At 41.0% G+C, this 25280-nt stretch overlaps 1 protein-coding gene across 5 annotated transcripts in view; it reads left to right on the top strand.

Annotated features, from left to right (window-relative positions):
- The first annotated feature begins 310 nt into the window (after nt 1-310).
- The window catches only part of b3gnt2b (UDP-GlcNAc:betaGal beta-1,3-N-acetylglucosaminyltransferase 2b), a 45781-nt gene continuing 20811 nt past the window's right edge, over nt 311-25280 (top strand). The window contains exons 1-3 of one of the 5 annotated variants that reach the window (XM_037781927.1): nt 315-630; nt 22791-22940; nt 25259-25280. The exon at nt 25259-25280 is cut by the window's right edge and continues 110 nt beyond it. The gene's annotated coding sequence lies outside the window, so the exon portion shown is untranslated. Of the gene's footprint in view, nt 650-22790; nt 22941-25258 lie in introns of all 5 variants that reach the window. The other 4 variants (XR_005208498.1, XM_037781928.1, XM_037781924.1 and 1 more) reach the window with 4 other exon arrangements.

Raw genomic sequence — 25280 nt, 5'->3', positions numbered from 1 at the left:
GTAAAGTTATGACTTTATTCTCGTAATATTATGACTTTATTCTCATTATATTACGACTTTTTTTATCGTTATATTACAACTTTTTTTTCGTAAAGTTATGACTTTATTCTCGTAATATTATGACTTTATTCTCGTATCATTACGACTTTTTTTCTCTTTAGCAGGTATTCACACTGACAGCTCACCTTTATGAAACCAGGCCACCTGAACCGGTTTCTGTGCTCCTGTGTGTGTGTGTGTGTGCTCTTGTGTGTGTGTGTGTGTGCCTCGCCCCGCCCACATCTCATCATCAGCAGCAGCGTGACGTCACCGCGCCGTTGGAGCCGTTGAGAGCAGACAGAAGACAGAAGACACGGACACAGAGTCGGTCCTTTAAACAGCTTCAGAGTCTCCAACCGGAGTTAAAACACACTCTACGGGTTGAGTTAGAACCGGGGAACACAGTCTGATGGATTTATTGAACTTTCCTCCGTCGTTGTGGTGACGAAGGACGGCTGAACCGGAGAGCTGAACCGACCTGAGACCGGAGTCTGGAGGAGTTTAGAGGAGGAACTCACCGCTCTGATCTCTGACTGACTTCAGAGTCCCGTCAGCGGACAACATCTAACCGTCTAACCGCTCTCCTCTACGGTAGGTTAAACTAACCCAGGTAACGTTAACTAACTGAAGTCTGGTCTAGGAGGACGTTTCAGTAACATGTTTATGTGGTTATAATGTGTTTGCTTGTGAACCTTCATCAGGAACTAGAAGAAAGTAGAACATCAACACGACCTGCTGCAGTTATATTAACCAGTAAACAGCATTAACTAGGCTAACTGCTATATAACTGACTTTATACGACTTTATTCCTCGTGAAATTATGACTTTGATTAGCTGATCAACAACTCTGATGATTGATTATTCGTTTAAAGTCATTTATCAAACATTATCAGCTTCTTAAATGCGAATATTTGTGCGTTTTTTTGTCATTAATATGATAAACAGATGAATATCATTAGTTTGAAGTCTCCTGTTACTTTCCCACAATGATCTCTTTGTTTGTTTTTGTTTTTAACCTCTCTAGTAACCCAGGTAACGTTAACTAACTTAAAGTTTGATCTAGAAGGAGGTTTCAGTAACATGTTTATGTGGTTATAATGTGTTTTTGTTGTGTTCCTTCATCAGCAACTAGAAGAACAACAATAAACACGATATTAACTCACTGAACAGCATCATGCTGACTAACTGACTAGGCTAACTGCTATCAGGAGTAGCTGATCAACAGCTCTGATGATCGATTATTCGTTTAAAGTCATTTATCAAACATTCATCTGGTTTATCAGCTTCTTAAATGCGAATATTTGCAGTGTTTCCCTGTTTATGTTTCATTAATATGAGAAATAGATTGAATATCTTTGAATGAATGAATGAAAGACTTTATTTCGAATTTAAAAATAAATAAAAACAGATACAAAATAATAACAAACAAAACCAGAGTAATAGATTGAATTGAATATCTTTAGTTTGGAGTCTCCTGCTCGTTACTGTGGTTACTGTGGTTACTGTGGTTACTGTGGTTACTGTCGTTACTGTGGTTACTGTGGTTACTGTCGTTACTGTGGTTACTGTGGTTACTGTCGTTACTGTGGTTACTGTCGTTACTGTGGTTACTGTGGTTACTGTAGTTACTGTGGTTACTGTCGTTACTGTGGTTACTGTCGTTACTGTGGTTACTGTGGTTACTGTCGTTACTGTGGTTACTGTGGTTACTGTCGTTACTGTGGTTACTGTGGTTACTGTGGTTACTGTGGTTACTGTAGTTACTGTGGTTACTGTCGTTACTGTCGTTACTGTGGTTACTGTGGTTACTGTCGTTACTGTGGTTACTGTAGTTACTGTCGTTACTGTGGTTACTGTGGTTACTGTGGTTACTGTCGTTACTGTGGTTACTGTCGTTACTGTCGTTACTGTGGTTACTGTGGTTACTGTCGTTACTGTGGTTACTGTCGTTACTGTCGTTACTGTGGTTACTGTGGTTACTGTGGTTATTGTCGTTACTGTGGTTACTGTGGTTACTGTGGTTACTGTCGTTACTGTGGTTACTGTGGTTACTGTGGTTACTGTGGTTACTGTCGTTACTGTGGTTACTGTCGTTACTGTGGTTACTGTGGTTACTGTGGTTACTGTGGTTACTGTGGTTACTGTCGTTACTGTGGTTACTGTGGTTACTGTCGTTACTGTGGTTACTGTGGTTACTGTGGTTACTGTGGTTACTGTGGTTACTGTGGTTACTGTGGTTACTGTCGTTACTGTGGTTACTGTGGTTACTGTCGTTACTGTGGTTACTGTCGTTACTGTGGTTACTGTGGTTACTGTCGTTACTGTGGTTACTGTGGTTACTGTCGTTACTGTGGTTACTGTGGTTACTGTGGTTACTGTGGTTACTGTAGTTACTGTAGTTACTGTGGTTACTGTGGTTACTGTGGTTACTGTCGTTACTGTCGTTACTGTGGTTACTGTCGTTACTGTGGTTACTGTGGTTACTGTCGTTACTGTCGTTACTGTGGTTACTGTGGTTACTGTCGTTACTGTGGTTACTGTCGTTACTGTGGTTACTGTGGTTACTGTGGTTACTGTGGTTACTGTGGTTACTGTCGTTACTGTGGTTACTGTGGTTACTGTCGTTACTGTGGTTACTGTCGTTACTGTGGTTACTGTCGTTACTGTGGTTACTGTGGTTACTGTCGTTACTGTCGTTACTGTGGTTACTGTCGTTACTGTGGTTACTGTGGTTACTGTAGTTACTGTCGTTACTGTCGTTACTGTGGTTACTGTGGTTACTGTGGTTACTGTAGTTACTGTCGTTACTGTAGTTACTGTGGTTACTGTGGTTACTGTGGTTACTGTCGTTACTGTGGTTACTGTGGTTACTGTCGTTACTGTGGTTACTGTGGTTACTGTGGTTACTGTCGTTACTGTGGTTACTGTCGTTACTGTGGTTACTGTCGTTACTGTGGTTACTGTGGTTACTGTCGTTACTGTGGTTACTGTCGTTACTGTCGTTACTGTGGTTACTGTCGTTACTGTGGTTACTGTGGTTACTGTCGTTACTGTGGTTACTGTCGTTACTGTGGTTACTGTGGTTACTGTGGTTACTGTGGTTACTGTCGTTACTGTGGTTACTGTGGTTACTGTGGTTACTGTGGTTACTGTAGTTACTGTGGTTACTGTAGTTACTGTCGTTACTGTCGTTACTGTGGTTACTGTCGTTACTGTGGTTACTGTCGTTACTGTGGTTACTGTGGTTACTGTGGTTACTGTCGTTACTGTGGTTACTGTCGTTACTGTGGTTACTGTGGTTACTGTGGTTACTGTGGTTACTGTGGTTACTGTCGTTACTGTCGTTACTGTCGTTACTGTAGTTACTGTCGTTACTGTGGTTACTGTGGTTACTGTGGTTACTGTGGTTACTGTAGTTACTGTGGTTACTGTAGTTACTGTCGTTACTGTGGTTACTGTGGTTACTGTAGTTACTGTGGTTACTGTGGTTACTGTGGTTACTGTCGTTACTGTAGTTACTGTCGTTACTGTGGTTACTGTGGTTACTGTAGTTACTGTAGTTACCTGGCAGGTTCTTTACCACAATTATCTCTTTGTTTGTTTTTAACCGCTTGACCCAGGTAACGTTGTTGTTAACATGTTTTAAGAGACGTTTTAGTAACATGTTTATGTGGTTATAATGTTTGTGTTCCTTCATCAGGAACTAGAAGAAAGTAGAACAATAAACACAACCTGCTGCAGTTATATTAACTAAAGCAGTAAACAGCATCATGCTCACTAACTAGGCTAACTGCTGTATAGCTGAACTCGATTAGTTAATTGATCAACAGCTCTGATGATTGATTATTCGTTTAAAAGCATTTATCAAACCAGATCACCAAACATTCACCTGGTTTACAGCTTCTTAAATGCGAATATTTGCAGTTTTTCCCTCTTTTTGTGTCATTAATATGAGAAATAGATTGACTATCTTTAGTTTGAAGTCTCCTGGTAGTTACTGTAGTTACCTGGCAGGTTCTTTGTTTGTTTTTGTTTTTTTGACTGAACAATAGATCAGTGTGTGATTAAATTAACTAATCAATAATGAAAATCATCATCACACTCACAAAGTTTAACAAAGCAGTGTCCCTGAAGCCTTTTAGAAACTATAATACATGTTTGAGCAGGTTAACCCAATATTTGAAGGAGATAACTGCTGCTTTTGTCTGTCTTTTATTTCTGGTATAACCTACATTTCTGCTTATTCCAGACTAATCAATTAGTTGTCAATTAGTAAATTAATCACAAACTATTTAGATTAATTGTTTGAGTCATTTTTTAAGAAAGAAATAGTCAAAATTATGTTGATATGTTCTTGTTTCTTTCCTCCTCTATGACAGTAAACTGAATATATTTGAGACAAAACAAGACATTTTTTGGACGTCATCTTGGCTTTAGGGAAACACTGATCCACATTTTTCACCATTTTATGACATTTTATAATCAAACGACTAATCAATTAATCAAGACAATAATCAACATATTAATCAACAATGCAATCATAGTTTATTTCAGTCTTTTCTCCTCCGTCTATCCTCTCATCTCTCTCTCTCTCTCTCTCTGATGCTTTCCAAGATAAAAGTTTTAATCACATGAGCAGTATTTTCCAGAGTTGCTGCACAGATGTGTGTGTGTCAGCAGAGTTAGCAGCCCTGCTATGTTTAGACAGAAGAGTCCAAACCACACGTTGGATGAGTAGCCTTCATCCAGTCCAGTTCCTGCTCGTGTGAGCACACACTGAACACTAATGACTGTCAGAGAGCAGTCACAGAAGCTATTTTCACTTTGGGCAAACCCATTTTCGGAATTGATTATACTCAATAGAAATATGTTCCTTCCTTCCTTCCTTGTCCTGTTTCTGTGTCTGTCGGATGTGGTTGATCTCTCTCTCTCGGTATCTAGTCCCTGCTCTGCATGGTTATTAGCATGTGATACAAATAGCTCCATACAGAACAGTATGTACATACAGTATGTCTGTCATTTGATGAGTTGCATCAGATAAAGGAAGTTGAAATGACACGTATGTATGTTTGCATTTGTGATTTTAAGGAAGAGCAAGTTTGGTGGTTGTGATTGTGTTATTTCTTTTTAATTTCATGACTCCAGAGCTCTAGCAACTGGTGCTGTGCTGTATTGGATGATTTTTCTTTCATTTTACATGGTGTAACCGAGTCTCTGTGGGCATCTCAAAGCCATTTTGCCATTCAGACAATAGCCAAAACTTTTCCCCACACCTTGTGTCGAGTGCTTACTTTTAGACATTTGCTAGCGTCCTCCTCCAGCTCAGTGAGTAGGCCCCAGCTCCAGTTTCCTGCTCAAGGACACTTTGACCGTCACGGGATGTGCATTCACCTGTTGATTGAATCAAACCTGTGACCTTTTACAGGACATTTTCTCTACCCACTCTCATGTAATCATCCTACCTAATCCACCAAACCTAAATGAACCATTACTATTCCTCACACATTCCCATCAGTGGCTGACTAACACACAGGGATGAGTAATAACATCCATCTACATAAGGCACTGAGTTTCTTTCTAATGTGTTCAAGTGAAGAACACAAATGTCAAAGAAAGGTCGACTATTTATTTGTTGGATTTTGTGTAAAAGCAGAAAACACTAAGGCTGGGACAATTCACCTATCTCCAGATCCGATACTATCACGATACTTGGGTGCCAATTCAATATGTATTGCGATTCTACAAATATTGGGATTTGATAATAAGATTTATTGCAATTTTTGTTAACTTGTTTTAACACTAGACCATGGGAAAAAGTAGAATCAAACACTTCTGGGGATTTTTACTTTGGAAAATCTCTAAGCAATGATAATGAATCCAGTAAAAATGTTTGATTTTCAGCATGTATGTAGTCAGAGATGTCCTGAAGTCAAATATATCAGGATCATTGACAGGAATTATTTATTATTTTTTTTCCATTAACCCAAAAATCAAAGAATAAAGTTTTCCCTCACAAATAAGGGAATGTTTTATACTTCTGGTGAATATAATCCATCAATCTTATTTCCATAGATGTGTTTTGTAGATACAGTTCCCTTTGTTAACACCTTATTTTGAAAAGCGGACGTAGTCCCACTTGTCTACTTCCTTTAACTTCTCCAAGGTGGTCTCTAGCTCTCCCGTCAGCTCCGTTCTCTTTATCCATCCATGGTCAGCTCCATCGGGGCCGTTTCAATGCAGAGAACATTAATGTCAGTATCTGGGTGCTCTACAGTTGTAGCGTCGGCCCATTTGACCACGGAGATGAGAGCAGCGGCCGGCTTCACCGCCACGTTACCGCCATACCATAACGTTTCCTGTCCGTGACAGAGTTAGCATGCAGCTTTAGCTCTGCTCTATCTAGCTCTGTTTTTCCTGTCAATGTGTGAAACCCAAAGTGTTTCCATTCTTTACTGGATGTGTAGTGTTTACCACGCTGGATTTAGCATGTGAGGGTGCAGGTCGTATCCACGTTGACCCTCTGACGTTTTATACTTGGTCGTTTCGGCTCGCTGAGGTTTGTTTTGGTTGACGGATACGGAACGGATATGACATCATGTTATTCTGACTACAACAATTAAAGCGGTAACTTCCTTCTACCTCCACATAGACTCAGATGAAGCAAATATATTGATTCTGGCATTAAAAAGTCAATTTCAAAATCGTTTTTTTCCACCCCTAGAAAACAGGCTGCTTTAGTTGCAGACTAGTTGAAGGAATGTGACTTTCTAACGTGTTGAATGAACTGCATTTTGGAGATCTGGCCCTTCACCAGCCTTCCTCTCATTTCAAGGTCAGTGAATCCAGCACATCCCAAATGGGAGATCTGGAGCTGCCCAGGGGTGCTGCTAATTATGGGGACATCCCATCAGGTCTGTACTATAAACCACATTGTCGTCATTCATGTCGACACAAATCTGTACTGTCCCGTTTCTCCGTTCTCTCCGGTGCCACCTCAGACCAGTTTACAGAGCGAATGGGTTCTCCTGGCTGTCAGCCTGAGCTCCTTATCACATCCCACTTTAAGTAGGCTCACCTAACAGATCTGCAAACAAAACAAAACAGGCATTGTCTGTACGATTATGATGCAGAACAACAGAAACATGTCTACAGTTGAGCAGATAGGAAGGCCACAATACTTATAATGAACATCTCCTTTGTTAACTCTGCTCACTAGCTACCATTAGGGCTGCACAATTATTCAAATATTAATCGTGATCACGATTTTGGCTTTCCACAATTAAATGAACAAGATCGATTGCAATATTGACGTTTAAAATGCTCCGCTCATAGAAAACTCTCATGATGCGTTCAAATGTCATCTTGTAAAATATAGTTTTTGATTAGAAACTTGAATAAATCCAGGTGTTCTCAGCAATATAAAGGAGCTAATAGAGAGGGATAAAATCAAATAACAGATTAAATTAAAATACTATAATTTATTACCTAATCATTTGAATTGTGTGTTTTTATGCAAATATCCACTATAGAACACAATAACAAAATAAAAGGATAACATTTATAATTTGACGGTTTGAATGTAGCACAACATGAAAGAAAAAGCGGCGCTCTGTTTATTTAAATGTGAAATTATAATAGAAATATTTTGTCTCTAATCTATAAATTATCGTGATAAATAATCGTGATCTAAATATTGATCAAAATAATCGTGATTATCATGTTGGTTGTAATCGTGCAGCCCCAGTAACCCTAATAACATAAGCAATGCTGCTGCGTAACCAGCTGACCGCCAACCAGGAGGTCACTACAATTTCCCACAGGATAAAAAAGTCTTAACTAGGGTTGCACGATATATCGTATCAGCATCGACATTGCGATGTGCAAAAAATGCGCAAAAATGTATGATGTAAAATTAGCATTTTTAGATTATTATCAGGAAAACCAAAGTTTGAGATATTTGGAATGTGCTGAATGTGAATGTGGTCTTAACCTGTTCACATTCCCTCACTGTGACTTTCAAAATAAAAATCTCTCTCTCTCTCTCTCTCTCTCTCTCTCTCTCTCTCTCTCTGTTCGCTTGTCATAAGTGCTTCAATTATTAAATATGATTTATCTGGGGACTTGTCAGAATACCTCATCACTTAAAGAGCTTGATGAGACTTTCCTTCCTCATGACATTAGCATTAGTTGCATTATTCCTGTAAACAAAGCCGCTGTGCCTGTCAGGCAATCTGTTTATCAATCTGTTGTCAATCTGTTCATGGAACAATGAAACTCAGCATAACGACTCACTTTCAGCTAACATTAGTGGGCATCCGGAACAGAAATACTTCCATTTGCTTTTTCCCAGCTTGTGTAAATGCTGCTGGGACACCGGCTGATTGCTAACCAGGAGGTCACATCAATTTCCCTCAGGGTAAATTAAGTTTTATCTTATCTCATTTTATCTTAGCTAGTGCTGCACAGTATATCATTTCAGCATCAACATTGCGATGTGCGCATGCGCAATAGTCACATCGCGGGACGTGCAGTGTCTGCAAATTAACTGGAACGTGTCATGCTATAACTTTTGTAGCATGACGGCTCCCTCCGTTCTCATTTCCCATGACTAATCCAGTGTTTCCCATTAATTACCTAAAGCACCCCTCGCCCAGACCTCGCCTCCTCCCGGGGCCGTGGATTTAATGCTCCCTGCGGGGATTGACAGGGCTGCCGGTGTGACTGTCCTCAGTGCGAGGGGTCTGCGGTGATATTAGCAACCCACGTCTTGTTTCAACCCGTCTTGAAACAGGGAGGCTATCTCGTTATCCACGCTTTGTGGGTGTGACTTTTTTGCCGTGTCATCACCATTCATATCAATACATCCAATGTGTTTATGATTAAATTGTTTACTAGAGCACAAAATTGTTATCTAGCCGTTTATTTTTGCGCCAGGTTGATGCATTTAACTTTAAAATGTCGCCTACAAAATTAAATATTCCTGTCTTTTTTCATATCGCAAATTCAATATATATATATATTGCAAAAAATAAAAATTACAATGTCCGTTTTTCCCAGTACCGTGCAGCCCTAATCCTAACACAACCAGCATTCTTCTGAACACCTGCATTTTTTAGCAGCAGTTTCTATTTCCTTAAACTCCATTCAGAGGAGAACTGCTTGTCTTCTTCAATAAAACTGTCACCTTTTGTTAAAGTACAACAGAGTACAAACCGCTAGCTTTACTATGAGGACAGCATCACTGAGATACTGCATACAGCCACTGAGCGCAGCTGTCGTTGGTCAAGAAATAGTTAACTAAACCACAATGGCTCATTTTCAGTTTCCACATGCGTTAGCCTAAATACAGCGTGTGACTATGATATCTCTGAATGCACATTTCACAGAGCAGAGCTCAAAGTTGTCCTCTGCTGAGCCAGGCTAATCTCACCCCATCACCACACAGGACGCGCCAAAACAAAACTGATATTGACCTCCTCTTCTGAATACGTGTAAGACAATAAAGAAGCATAGTATTTCCCAAAATGTCAGCGTCTTATCACTAATTATCACTTCCCAAGCATCATTGTTTGACATCACATGTACAGTTTACATGCTGGCATGACTAAATATACCTTTATCATTATAAAATGAACTGTTCAGAAAACCCCTTGTTTGCAGTGAGTAAGAAATGACACAGTATTTAGTATCCATGGCAGCAGATATAGTTGACAGAGGTCTTAAGCAATACTGTGAATAGGCTTATTCATAGTTTGGCACTGTCTGATCACACATGTCTGGCTAAAGTTTTAACTCAGAGAGGGTACGTACAGTAAGTCAGGAGAGACTAGTCTGATAGATGTCACTTGGGCCACTGTGATCTCCAGATAGGTACTCTGATGAGACTCGAGTTAAACCACAGAAGCAAAGTGAAAGAAATGACACAAAACAAAACAAAACAAAACAGAAGTTCTTTAATGACTCCAAACCCTCACCAGAGATCCAGGTTTCTTTATCACCAGTAATGCCTTTTAATGAGTCTAAACCCAAATGTGTGTTTTCCTAAGTCAGATGCAGCTGCTGCTGTTAAAGTGCTCGGCTGCCGCTGTTTTCCCGAGATCCATTAAAACCAGCTTACAGGGATATACTGCTGCATGGACACAACTAATCCATAATGTTACAGTCATTGTGCCGACAGCAGTAGCTCCTGACTACGGCAGATACATCAGTGGGTTTAAACTCTTCATGGACGTTAAGGGGAAGATATCAACTGACACCGGTATTGCTTGTAATGGCCAAAGCACACAGAGGGCCTTTATGTTAGTGGGACATTGCATGTATTCAGCACACTGAGCAAACGAAACTTTCATTTACTAAGTAAGTCTTAGGGCAGTGACGGGTATTTGTGGTGTTGCTGCTGTACTCGAGCACGATATGAAGTGACTCTCTGCTTTAAATTCACATAACACCTTCTGTGGATCAATTTGAGGTCTGTGCTGCAGCCGTCTTTGTTTCTGGTTTGATTGTCGTCTTTTCTTCCCCCAGTCTGTTTTTTGACAAGTGAAGCACATGCTCAATTAGATTGACATCAAATGACTGAAGATCATTCACAATTTGGCCATTAAAAAAATGAATCGGTCCAAAAGTCCCACTTGTTGGTGTTCTTTCTTTAACACCAGAGGAACCCGGTGTCGTTCAATGAGTCAGAGAGGAAACGTACCTGGACAGTGGATTAGCTTGGGTAGTGTGGACGTTAGATGATGGCGAATACACCATAGAAGTGCTAGACACAGTGTGACACAAATATGATGTCACTCAGCAGAGAAATCTCAACGAAATGAATGACCATGTTTGATTATAATGAAGACATTTAATCTCAAATTGTTTTAATACACTCATTGAACATTTACCACCTCCTGAAGGACTGCAAGTTTGCAGTCACAGCTCGGCCTTTTCCACTCAGGGAACTTAACCTGTAACTTAACCTGTAACGGCTAGTCATTGTCACCGTTTCTGCGGTTTCTTTCCACTGTTCTCTGCCCACTTTCCGGACCAGAATTACTTTTTGGCCCTGCTCAGGAGGCGAAACTAAATCCAACTTCCATGTACTCTCAGGGGTGCAATGCAACATGTCGTATGCATCATTTTTATCAGTCGTTTTGTCTGTAAAATGTCAGAAAATAATCAAAAATTCTAATGTCAGTTTAGCCGACCCCAAGGTGACATCTTCAAATGTCTAGTTTTGTTTGACCGAAAGCACAAAACCCAAAGGTATTCAGTTTAATATTGAACCCGCAGTCTGTAAAGCAATTAGATTATTTAAACAACAAAAAATAATCAATTAATCAATTTTAATAATAGCTTGATTGCGTACGTTTTAATTTTTTTGCATTCTTTAATGTGAATATTTGCTGTTTTTCTTAGTCTTCTATTATATTAAACTAAATATTTCGGGATTTTGGTCAGACTAATCAAGACATTTGAGTATGTCAGATTGTGCTGTGGGAAGTGGTGATGGACACGTTCAGGTTATGGGCAGCTCCAGGTTATGGTTTGTTAAGTTCCAATAGTGGAAACACGCCCAGTGCCTAATTTGCCACTCATTTGGCATGGCAAATCAGGCTGGTGGTTTTGTCCCCCCTTCTGTCAACTGTCTGGCAGAGACGACAATGAGATGGGTGAATGAGACAGCCCTCGGTGCTTGTGAAACAGGATATGACTGGAGTTTGGCGACATGTGAGCAGTTTAGGTTACACGTGCGAACGACAAGGATACGACGCTGTCACAGAGGAACCAGTTTGCCACCCAACAGTTTCACAAGCACAGTACCTCCCTCCTGAAACTTTACAATGAAGTCACGCAATAAAGACACGCTGAAAGTGAAATTACTCCCGGTTAAACTGTTCAACATGTACAGAAATAACTTATTGCTTATGACAGAAAGTTGGACACATCAGTTTTCTGTGACCTTGTTTGCACCATTGTCTTCCTCTCTCTCTTCCCCATAACCTCTTCCTTCCCCAGCCCGTGAGGATGTGTAACATACTCATTTAGCCGTTTCATAATCCTGACACAATGCTAGATATCTGATGTTGCACAGGAGCCAATCAGACTTCCTTACTTGCTCTTCGTTTATAGTATGTGCAGCTTGTTTGAGGTCAAGGTTATCAAAGGCTCCAGCTCCATCATCCGAGTCATGCTCACTCTCTCCTTTATTTCATTACAAACTCAATGCACATGAAAAATTAGCCTGTAATCTGATTACTTAAATGTGATTTTGATCTTAGTTTAGATTAAGCGAAGTTGCACAAACACAATGTCACAAGACTCTAGCTGCACCATATAGATACACTTCAGCATCCTGTTTTGAAATGTGGTCATGTGGGCAGCTCATTGTGTCATGAAGGAGAAGGGAAGTGGACTGGGAGAGGTGGGTGTGGCTGAATCAGCACTCACTCATTGTTATGACGTAAAATAGCCATTTTTAGATTATTATCAGGAAACCCCAAGAAGGGTGGCTTTTAATCAACCGCTGACCGTTTACTTTGAGATGTTTGGAAGGGTCTGGATGTCTTAACCCGAACACATTCCCTCACTTTGACTTACAAATTAAAAATGTATTTATACAACTGCGAAAAATGTCTATTTCTCTCTGTTGGCTTCAATGTAAACACACACTTCCTAGACTGCCTGGTCTTATCTTAAAAGCAATCTGTTTATGTTTTCTTGTTTTGAAAGATGTACTCAGTCAAACCCTGAGACTGTGTTTCTCTGGTGATGTCTTTGCCTTCCTGTAATAACCGCTGTCATTAGTTGCAATTTACCATTTTCCTCTGAAAGGCTGAACAACCACATCACCCATAGCCGCAGTGAAGCTTTTTGTCAGTCCACTAATGTCTTGTTCACACTAGGGCTGCAACGAACAAGTATTTTCATTGTCGATTAGTCTGTCGATTATTTTCTCCATTAATCGATTAGTTGTTTGTTTTCTGACATTTTATAGACCAGTGTCGATCAGTGTTTCCCTAAAGCCCAAGATGACGTCCTCAGATGCCTTGTTTTGTCCACAACTCAAAGATAATCAGTTTGCTGTCATAGAGGAGGAAAGAAACCAGAACATATTCACATTTAAAGTGGCAGTATGCAGTATGACTCATTGGGCAAAAATTCCATAATAACATTTCAGAATATAACGACCGTTTTGTAAAAATAACTTTTTTTTAATCATATTTGCTCCAGTTTCGTCTACTTCAGCTTTAAGAAGCTGGAATCAGAGAATTTAGACTTTTTTACTTAAATGACTATTATTTGAGATGCAGCTCAGCACTGTGTCAAGTTGTTCTTCTCATTAATAAGAAATAAAGGATAATCAATTAATTCAAATAAATTGTGAAAGTGTATAAGTGCATAGAACATTATGATATAAGTGTGTGATGGTCATCCTCATGCTCTATTATGTCTCATAAGTTGTTGCAGCAATTTTTGGGTTGATTCCATTTGTTACACAGATTTGGTGCTAAATTTAACCATTGTTTACCACTGAAGAATTAATAAAAATGATCAATAATCCTCCAAAATACCACATTAAGACACCAAGACCTTGAGGAACACCAGAGAAAAAGCCATGCTGTGATTTGTGAGATTTCTGCAAGAATTGCATTTTTCGGCGATTGGATAACGAGCACGTAAACTGCTCAGAAACCCCCTTATTGTCATTCTAGCTAGGAAAGCCATCCATCCTCTGAATGCTCTAGGTCTCTAGTCTGATCCATCCATCCTCTGAATGCTCTAGGTCTCTAGTTTGATCCATCCATCCTCTGAATGCTCTAGATCTCTAGTTTGATCCATCCATCCTCTGAATGCTCTAGATCTCTAGTTTGATCCATCCATCCTCTGAATGCTCTAGGTCTCTAGTTTGATCCATCCATCCTCTGAATGCTCTAGGTCTCTAGTTTGATCCATCCATCCTCTGAATGCTCTAGGTCTCTAGTCTGATCCATCCATCCTCTGAATGCTCTAGGTCTCTAGTCTGATCCATCCATCCTCTGAATGCTCTAGGTCTCTAGTTTGATCCATCCATCCTCTGAATGCTCTAGGTCTCTAGTTTGATCCATCCATCCTCTGAATGCTCTAGGTCTCTAGTTTGATCCATCCATCCTCTGAATGTTCTAGGTCTCTAGTTTGATCCATCCATCCTCTGAATGCTCTAGGTCTCTAGTTTGATCCATCCATCCTCTGAATGCTCTAGGTCTCTAGTTTGATCCATCCATCCTCTGAATGCTCTAGGTCTCTAGTTTGATCCATCCATCCTCTGAATGCTCTAGGTCTCTAGTTTGATCCATCCATCCTCTGAATGCTCTAGGTCTCTAGTTTGTGGCTGTAAAGTTTCATGAGGCTGTGATTATCCTAGAGGTCACCACAGGTCATTTTATACAGTGAGTCAATGAAAAGTCTCCTATGGGGACTAACATCATCACACATGAACACAGTTGGGCTCATTGGATCCACCAGAGTCTCAGCTTTACAGTGATACCCAATTTATGTAATTCAACACTGTTTAGGGACCCCAGTATGCAGAAATATTCAAAACACATCATTTTAGAATTAGAGACAATAACACATTTATACTGCATGTGTTATCATAAAGTGTGCATGTCTGTAAAGGGGAGACTCGTGGGTACCCATAGAACCCATTTACTTTCACATATCTGGAGGTCAGAGGTCAAGGGACCCCTTTTGGAAATGACCATGCCAGTTGTAAAACTGAACCTGCTCCAGCTTCTGGAAGACAGTAAAGTCGGTCCGATCCGGTTTTCACTCTAATGCCGTCGCATTCATGGATTTAAAGTTGCTTCATAATGCCATTAGTGGTAACCCTGGCTGTTTGTTGTATATCACTACTCTCACAGTTCTTTGAAAGTCTAATCATGACAGTACATAGTACATGATTAATGCTGCAGCCTGAGATATGTACACAATGTCTTTGCTCATCAGGTCACACTGGGAGTCACGTGTCAGGATTAAACTTGCTTTATGTAATGCATTAACTGAGCACTGACATGGACAGCAACAGTCACACACACACACACACACACACGTTTAAGTTTAGATTACGTTGAGTGTGAGTGAACGAGTCACGCCAAAGAGAGAGGTGACCTTTAGCATGCAGAGTCGGACTGACAAGTATTTGTTGATAATTAGAAATTCCATTCTATTTTAAGCGTGTGTGTGTGTGTGTGTGTGTGTGTGTGTGTGTGTGTGTGTGTGTGTGTGTGTGTGTGTGTGTGTGTTCGTGTGCGTGTGTGTGCGTGTGTGTGCGTGTGTGTGCGTGTGTGTGTGTGTTAGGATTATAGTCAGCTGATGTAAGATGCTCTTTATTCCACCACCATTTTGTAAAACATTGTTTTCCTTTTAAAGTCCCACAGTGTATTTAGTAGATGGTCATTTTAACCACATATTGAGAGACGTGAGTAATTCAGCAGGTCGGCCCGGGTTGTTTTGGCTCCACCGTCCACCAGTCAGGGGATCCAGGTTCAAGCCTTCATGTTGTAATGCATCTCTCAAGTGCTGAATGCTGCTGAAGTGTCACTGAGCAAGACACAATCAGCTGTAGGCACACAGAGTCATCGCTAACATGACCTCCACTGTTAATCAGCGTAACTGAATGTTTTTGTTTGTTTCAGATGGTCATATCCATCATTCACAAAATACATACTGATGCTGTTTTGCAGACAGGATTACATTAAATGTTCAACCAGACCCCGTTGTGTCTGAATACAAAGAATAAAACAACCTGAACGGGTTTTAAAAGCCAATGAAATCGTCAGTCAAGCCAACGTGTGTGTGTGACTAATGCAAGACCAACAATCGTCAGCAAAACCCTGATGTTTTTTTTTTTTAATGGTTGAAAAGATGATCTTCAGATATTCTTGTGGTGTGAGGAATGTTAAGAGTGTTTTTTACGTCCCCCGATCGGCTCTGAAGTCCATCCTGGACGTACAGATTTCAAATCGTAATTATTAAACATCATATTTCCGATGGGATATCCGGTTGTGTGTGGGGAACCTCGAGGACAGACGATGACACAGTCACGTGGGAAAGAACGATAGCCAACTGAGAACCAAGCTGACTGAAGAAGGAAGGACAACAACCACCATCATGGCGGCCAATGTATGAGCTAATGCTAAATGTGAGCATAAAGTAGTAGTAAGATGGAGCTCAGTAATGGAGGAGCAACTTGTTGATTATTTAACGTGTCTTCATGACTTCATCCTTTATTCTCATTTTTTCTTTGATTTAAGTACAAAGTAGTGAAAGAACTGATAATTCTTCCTGCCCGTGGTCCTCCGGGTTTGTTTACACTGAAGCCACGTTTGATCGCGTGAGATTTTGCGGGATTTTATTTTTTCCGTGGTGACTCTTGTTGTTGATGATGAATGAATGTGTTAGTATGCGGTGTGCTGTTTTGGCCAAATTGTTGCTCACCACACACTATAGGAACAAAACTGTTAGATCTACCAGAACATGTCGTTATGTGTGGGCTCTCTCACATTTTCCAACTCTGTTATGATCTGAGAAATCTTTTAGTGTGGGCCAGCCTTAACGGTAAAGCCGCCCACATGATCAGCGGTAGAAATGTCTCTACGCTGGCTGTGCCATTGTTTTCCTACGGGAGACCGGTGCCACCCGACCAGGAGGAAGCGCTGACCTTGGTGTGACGCATCGCTTGAAATCGCCACCGAGTTCAAAGTTGAAATGATTTCAACTTTGACCTGCTGCCACTGACCTTTCAAAGTGCAACCAAGGAGAACAGCTGCAACTGGCGTTCCTTTTGGTGACATAGTATACCTGCTGCCTATAGGCTCGGTGCCCGACCTCGCGGTGACTGAAGAGCACATTTCTTACCATGTGAAGGCAGCTTAATAGCTGCAGTGGGACCTTTAGCCCTTTGTGAATACTGGTGTGGACTGTCGATATTTGGTGGGCAGACTCCAGCACAGACGGCAGCTCTCGTAGGCTATTTATGACGCTCTCTATTCGCACCATCTCGCTATTAGGCCCACATTCCCTCATGCGGTAACATCCTCTTATATTCTTCAGGCCTCGGTCAAGTAGAGCTCCAAAATATCTCTCTGGTAGTTGTAATCTACACCGGTGCAGGATGGACTGTGTGTGCAACACATTACAACACAGGGACAAGGAAGGTTTATTTACAAAGCATGATTCATGCACAACGGCAATTCAGAGTGCTTTACATAATGCATCTAATATATGAAATAAGACATGCAGCAGTTAAAAGTTAAAACGCAGATAAATGGCAGTGATATAACATACTCCTGATCGGGGTGGCATACAGTAATCTGCTTTGATTAATGAATAATGATTTTGCTTTCTTTGTGTAATCAGATATCCCTCTGTATATATTCATGGGTCATTCATAGGACACATTTAGGCTGGCAGTGTTTCAAACAGATGCATTTCTAGCATGGTATGGGTGGCTGGTTGTGTGCCCGTCTTTCTATTTCTCGCTGCTGACGTCATATTGGACTCCACTGTGGAATTTAAGAAGTAGAACATGAGAGAAGTAGATCAAGTAAAACATGGCTGAAAGATTCACTCCCTGATTTTATAATAGTGTCCAATAGCTGGGAGGAATATTGGAAATTGGAACCTGTTGTTCTTGATACCCAACGTTGGTTGAGACGAATAGCCATGTGGAAGCACCCACCGATAAATGGTCAAATCAAAATGCCAATAACGCTTTGCATTTATGTTTAGCATTTATCATTTGTCCCTCCTTGTGTTCACAGGACTTATTTTTTTATCCTGGACGAGCCCCCCGTCTATGTTACGTCCCTGTTAGTCTAGGGTTAAGAGAAGAGTATAAGCTGCTGTAGTCAGATGTAAAACTGACATTTATTAAAGGCCACAGGAAACAAACAACTCAATTGCGACACAAATACAATTAATCATAAATAAACCAGCGGTGGTTGGCACAAAGGAAACGGCCCGGACTGGTGCCTAACCAGCTACAAACGTCTCCACTAACTTCAATTCACAGAAGTAAATAAAAGCAAAACAAATACCCGTCTACTTAATGAATTAAAGAAACAACGATAACGGATGATTGAAGAACACACACCCCAGAAGATACCACCCCCAAAACCCCTCTGACACTTTAGAGTTGACCTTTGTCGAGAGACCCGATGTGGCCTCCGTGGTGGACTCTTGTGAGCCTGCGTTGGCCTCATGCGCTCTGCCCTGGTGACCTCTTTCACACTAGTTACTCTGGTTTATTGCAGCAGAGAGTGAGTGTGCTCATGAGCTAACCACAAACTGCACTTATCAGGATGATTGGTAAGTGCAGAGTACAGTTTTATAGCCTTTGTTCATACAGCGTTTGGAAATGACTTCTCTATTTCTGAGACCTGTCATTGAAGTTTAGCCAACAGAAGAGCAGGTTGTGTTAATCAGTGCTGCTTCATTAGCTGTGTTCTCAGCTGCCAACAGAAAAGGCAGTTAACATGAGCTTGAATGGGAGGATTATTTCCAGTTAAGAGGTGCTGTGTGTTCACCTGGTGCTTTTATCCACAGCGGATGTTATTTAGGCCCGGTGGCTGTGAGACAACCCAGAAGATCATTAGAGATGTCACGCGCCTTTTCACATTTCTTTGTAATTCTTTGTGGCAGGTAGTGATGGAGGTTGGGTAGAATGATCGCAGCGTGTTTAATCCTTATTAGGGTGTGTCTGAAGTACAGCCCGACCGATGATGGATTTTTGAAAAAGATATTGATATTTGGGAGTTTAAAAAAAATGTGATATCAGCCATCAACACAAAACAATGATCTTACTATGGATCCCTTGGATTTGTTTTTTAAATAACTGTGACATGATGCAGGCTAATCTGGAGTTGACAAATAAACCAGTGCTGTCAGGTGAACCAACACAGTGTAATGGTAACACTGGCTACGTTTACATGCACTAAATATCCCGGTTGTTTCCCCTTGCTCCGAAAAAGACCGTATTCCTACTAAGCTGTTTACATGGCCAATGTGTCCAACCGGTGTTGGATTTGTTGGACCGTGCATACACAGCCTCCCTCTTTCATTCCTTCAACCACCTTCTTGAAAAGGTCGGCGTTGTGATATTTGTGCATACCCAAAAATCTGTTGATATCCAAGTCTTTCATAAAGCTTGACATTAGGTGTGCTCCCCCTCCGACCAGAAATGTGGGCTTTTCTTTTGGGCGTGCATCTCTGTAAACTGTCGGCTCGTTGGTTTGTGTACAACGCATAGAGCTGGCCGCAAACAGGCAAGAGACCGTATGTCGCAAACTGCTTTACAAACCCCAATTAAGACGCATATTCTGAATGTGTATACATGTCCAAAGAACGCTCCTAAAACATGAATAATATCAGCATATCCCACGTCTTTATAGAAAAAAGCTCCATTCAGAATACTGTTTACATGACCCTTATTAAATTAGGAATATTGTCATATTCTGAATAATAGTGGATTATTAATGTGCATGGAAACATAGTCATTGTTCCTAAATTACCTCAATCCTAGTTTGGAATTTTTCTTCTGCAATTTCTTGCATATTTGACATACTGTATACACCATTGCTGTTACATCTGCAATAATCTAATATCAGCCATCCTGATTTCTCTGTCTAGCTCTAGTCTGAAGGGACACATGTTTCTTCTTTAGTTTAGATAAGTATGTTGTGAATGAAGAGGTCGACAGTGTGCAGGATTATTTGGTCTCTTTAAAAGCTGTTAAAATAAATGCTACAACAACTGTTAGAAAGATCCGGTGTTACATTTGGTTGTCGTTTAAAATAGAGAAGTTGAAGTCAGGAATTAAAGGTGGAAGGTTCCTGAACGAGTCAAACAGTATGTAAAGTCTAAGAAGTACTTCTCTTTTGTGAAGGAAGAAGCACAAACAGAGAGTGAACTCTGGAGCACACAGCATTTAGATTAGAGTGCATTCAGAAACTAGAGAGACATTCCTGTGTTGATTAGCTCATATTTCCTCTCACATTGTTGGGTGTTGGATAATCTTTAAGGGAACATTTCAGACGGTTTGTACGTTAACGCCACCCAGTGAAAGGTGATGTGTCCTCATTATCTGCTGACCCCTCATATCTAACCAGTAGAACCAGTATTGTAATGATTAACAGAACCCAGTCGTGTGCATGAAGGGAGCTTTCCTCATGTGTTGCCAGTGTTTGACCGCTCACTGATTTTATCTGGTGGTTGACTGCTGTTTATTTGAGATCCTGCTAGTTTCACAAACCTCCTGTTGGGGGTATTAATCATTAATGTTTAACAGCCCGCTGACAGCAGTCAGTAGTGTGGCAAATACACAAAAGGGATATTTAAACTTGGCATGCAGTCCGGCTTAAAATACATCCTTTAGATGGGAGTTTACCGGCGTGGTGCTGTGTACACTGCTAATGTTTTTTCCTCTGTATTTGGCTCCAACTCTGCTCACACACTTGTTTTTATTTGATCACAGCAGCTCAGAAAAAGAGTTGGTTTTCTAAACAACTTGAACGAGGTTTCCAAGTCAAGTAGAGGTACCAAGAAGACTGTCTAGCAGTGTGGCTGAGTGGAAATGGTTTCTGTTTTCCCACATGGATATTTACCTGTAGACACATCTAGACAGATCTGAATACCAGATACTCAGTCTGAACATGACCTTCACGACCTCAGAGCTACCTTGTCGTCCAACGGGAATGTTCCCGTTATCAGCTGTGAGCACACTTCCAAGTAACAGGGGTGTTGCTCTGGACATGTTTCACAGAAACAGGACAGGGACGAGCGCTGAGACTCCTCAGCTCCCTGATGGATGTGGATCACAGCAGAGGTGCATGCAGCAGCATGCCCACATGAGAAAGAGAGGCTCCAACATAAAGAGCTCTGAGCCTGAGGGGGGTGAAAATGACATGGGCGAGCACAGATGTCTGTAAACTAATGAAGATCTCTGAAAACAACTATTAGAGCCGTCTCTTTTGTCGTGGTGGGGAGAACATCTGTGACTTTGTCTGGATCTTAAAGTAAATGCAGTAGTTTCTCACGTCTTTCAACAAGTGAGGCAGTGAGAAGCGTCTGCAGTGTTTACTGTACGTCTGTATGGTTCATGTCTTCTGCAAAACATGACGTCTTGTTGTCTTTACTCCATCTGCCGTGCCTGTATGTGCTTAGCGGTCTGTCAGGACATTTACATGCTCTTAAATAACCAGGCGCCAGTCAGGTTTCTGCAGTAATCTGATTTCTTCCGCATCATGTAAATGAGAAACCTGGTTTTCTGCCGGTGTGATGGCGGATTAGAGAAGCCTGAATCTCCTGGAGAAAGCTCATTTGTTGGCCATGTATACACATGTTGCTGATACCCCTGCCAAGTTTCAGACTATTTATTTATGTATTAGGTGGTGTGGCAAATAAATTAAATTCCCAAATATGTGTTTTACATTTAGAACTAGAATATGATGTGTGATGTTTTGGGAGGTGGATGGACGGCTAACCAGGCTGGAAAACAGATGAACGTGATGTTAATCAGCATGAGCCGCTCCACTTGTTGGTTTACTTTAGTTTCTCTTTTTTTTTCAATATTTTTCTAAACATATACCACACAAAAATCAATGCCTAAAATCCAACTTGAATATACGCACATAAACACAAAGAATAGGAGTATACAAATACAAAACTGTCAGTATATAAATACAAATGTGGTCAAGTTAAAAAAAAAAGGGCCCCAAGTTTCTTCCAATTAATGTTGACATTTTAAATGATTAAATCTCTATTTCTCATTGTGAATAACTGAAACAAGTTCATGCAACCAGTTTAGAGTTCAGTTTCAATGGAGAGAGACACATGCGTTTCTTTCTCTAAAACTTTACACAGGAAGTTGAAGTCATGTAAGACGCTCAAATTCTACTTCTATAATATGAAACATCTACTATAGATCAACTAACACTGAGCTGTGAATTGTTTTGTGTTGTTACTTTACCATCAGACCTAAACTGTAAACTAGATACAACTACATATCTGTTGTTGTTAAATTAGAGTCTGACTCAGTTTAATCCAGTTGAGACCGAGCTGTCACCTGCAGGCTGCATTATAGTCAGTATTCACTGCTTTTGTTGCCTCTTGTTCATTCCCACGCTTGTATATTAAAGCTGCGACTACTTTTATTATCAATTAATCTGCTGATTACTTTCTTGATTAATCATTTTGTGTCTAAATAGCTAGACAACAGTAACCCATTTAAAATGCCCCACAGCCCGAGGTGACGTCTTCAAATGTCTTGTTTTGTCCAAAACCCAAAGATATTCACTTTACTATCATGTATAACAAAAGAAAAGTGACAAAGCCTCACATCTGAGAAGCTGGAAAACACTAAAGATTTTACATTTTTGCTTAAAAAATTACTCAAAATAGTTGCAGATTAATTTTCTATTGACTGACTTATTGTTGGAACTCTATTGTGTATATACTGTACATGCTTAGCGCCGCTCAGCTGCCTCTCTCTACAGAGTGAACTGTGGTCGTGCACTGAGACCAGGCTCAGATCATATCGCGTAACACCGATCGATAACGGTGATGATAGGACTAAATTATAGACCTAAAGATCAGTAGTTCACGCTCTCTACCTCTCGCTCTTTAATATATTTGATCCGTTCTCTTGCTCGTCCTGACATCTATCTTGTCATTTTCGTCAAGTTGCTCACAGCTGTTGACACCCAGGTCGTTCCATCTGGTTTCAGGTTTGACCCTCCAACGTCTCCTCTCTCCATCCTGATCCTTCGTCCTCATTGGCTGCTGTTCCCCCAGAGGGCGGAGCTAAGTATGGGGTAAGAGAGCTGAGAGGAGACGCCAAGACGACACGAGCTGAGGAGGCCCTCGAACCTGCACAGGTACAATGTGCACACTCACACCTTCAGAAACACATGCAGCATATAGGTGACACACTCACACATGTGTAGAAGTCATATCACATTTAAAAACACCCTTTAAAGCTGTTTCTCCCAGTGGGATGCAAAAATGTGCAAATTTTCCGCGTGACAACTATTCACACCGGTTCTGGAGCAAAGGATCCGCGTTGGCGTGTTCTGCTTTCATCACTGAGGCCAAATGAGTTTCCTCCTAAATACTGCAACACAACAAAAAGCTCTCCAGACAGAGAATGTCTAAAGGGCTCATGTTAACTACACAATACATCAACTCATCACACCCTAAATGTGACGCTAACGTTAGCTGTTGGGGTTATAACATATAACGTTAGCAAGAACATATCCGCTACGTTGTCATCTTCATTGTATCCCAGCTGCTGGGCGATCTCAAGCCACATGTTGTCCTTTATTTGGTTGTTGAGGTAGTAGAGTTCGTCGTACGTTATTGGGTGTTGAGAAGGGGAAGGTCGTTGTTATTCCCAAACACCGATAGTCCAAAAAATAAACCGAAAAAAAGCTCATTTGTCAGACAGTCTGTTACCCCAAAAACAAACACCCATTGTTCCAGGGACCCAGAATTACACACACTCATGCAACAAACAGAAGCACATGGCTAATTATTATGCAGAATGATGGCGATCAGTTGGAACAAAGGATTTCATTGGTCAAACATATATCTTTGCAGGAAGAAATCTGCTGAAATCGAGATCCGTCCGAATATTGTTCCCCGCACATATAAACATGTTTTTATTGCCAATGTGTCACCAGGTTGTAATCTAACCTAACTGTCTGGGTTTCCTCAGCTGTAGATGCTTTTAATGGGAAGAACAACGGATGAGTTTTATTTTCAGCTCCAGTGTGTAATGATATGAATGATCGGTGAGATATGGAGTCCACCAACTCCAACAAACGACCAGCCCCCCCCCCCACCACAACTCAGACTGAAAGACACAAAAACAACAAAGTTATTGTCTTGTCTTATTGTTCACGTCTACATAGTATGAGAACAAGCAACAGGACGCTGACTGTCGTTGACTCAACAGTCAAAGGTGTCACTGTTGAAAGGCTATTTCTGATTCTTACATTGAGTCCCGTTTTAAAAGTGCTTCAACTTATCAGTAAGCCTTGTCATTCAATTTGTGTGAAGATGATTACATTTGGAACAATGTGCTCAAGAAAATGTCCAACTTTCACTTGATTTCATCAACGCCTGACTCCATGACGAGGTCTTTATTGAGATTAGTCTGAACAGAACCCTGGAGCTCATTCAGATCTGCTTAAAGTCAGGGAGACACACATCTCCTCTAATCTGCCTCAGGCATTGTTTCCTGCTGTCTCTCACCCAACCCCCCCTCACAGGTGAGATGTCTCACCTCACTGAGCCTTTTATCAGGTGGAAACCACGATGGTCAAACACAGCCTGCCATTGTCAATAAATGACTGCCAGATGTAATCAGTGTGCCACCGACCTGCCACCTGTGCTGATCAATGATCGCTGTTGTTGCCAGGATCTAACCTGTAACCGTGTTACCCGTCCATAACACGGTTTGACTTTTAGATGATATGTGAAACCTCTAAATATTATCTCCAGATTCTGGTTTAAGATCGGTTTATTGGTAGACATCCCAGTTGATATTGGTTAACGTCTGTTTGTTGCTCTCTGAGTCAGTAATCCAGCCAAAGACGTTCCCCTGAGCAGACGCACCACTCCGTCCCTCTTCCATTGTCATTTACTAGCACTCTCAGTACAGTAACGCTGTCCTTCCTGGTCGCTTCTTGACTCGTATGTCTTGTCTCTGGGAACCGTGCTCGTGCTCTGCATCTAAATCTGTTCTCATGTATAAAGAATATCTTCATGCACCGCTTTGGTTTCTGCAAATATTTTACAACCCCAGGTGTAAACCGCAGCAGCAAAACGGAAACAGGTTTTCATTTGAATGTTGGAGGGAAAACACTTTATTAAATTAATGTGATGAGGGCTCCCTCAGTCATAAATCTGCTCTCTTCTGTGGCTTTCAAACGGGAATGTGCCTGGAATAGTTCACCCATAAGTCACCCATGTGAACGGTTTGATCGAAGGCCAGCTTTCAGATGATTACAGTCGACGTAGTAAACAGTCCATCAGCTGAAACACCATTTTAACGGCTGAAAGAAATGTCCTGTAACCAGCCACAGATGTTCCATCAGGCTGGTGCAGGTAGGTGTATATTACGCCCTGCGCTACTGATGTTAATTAGACGTGCGGAAGCTGTGGTCTTGTCAACATGTTGTTCCTTCTTTAGAACCCCCCCTTCCCCCTCCCAC

Source organism: Sebastes umbrosus, chromosome 10, assembly GCF_015220745.1.
Source record: "Sebastes umbrosus isolate fSebUmb1 chromosome 10, fSebUmb1.pri, whole genome shotgun sequence".
Taxonomy (NCBI): Eukaryota; Metazoa; Chordata; class Actinopteri; order Perciformes; family Sebastidae; genus Sebastes; species Sebastes umbrosus.
This window is presented reverse-complemented; position numbering and strand designations above follow the sequence as displayed.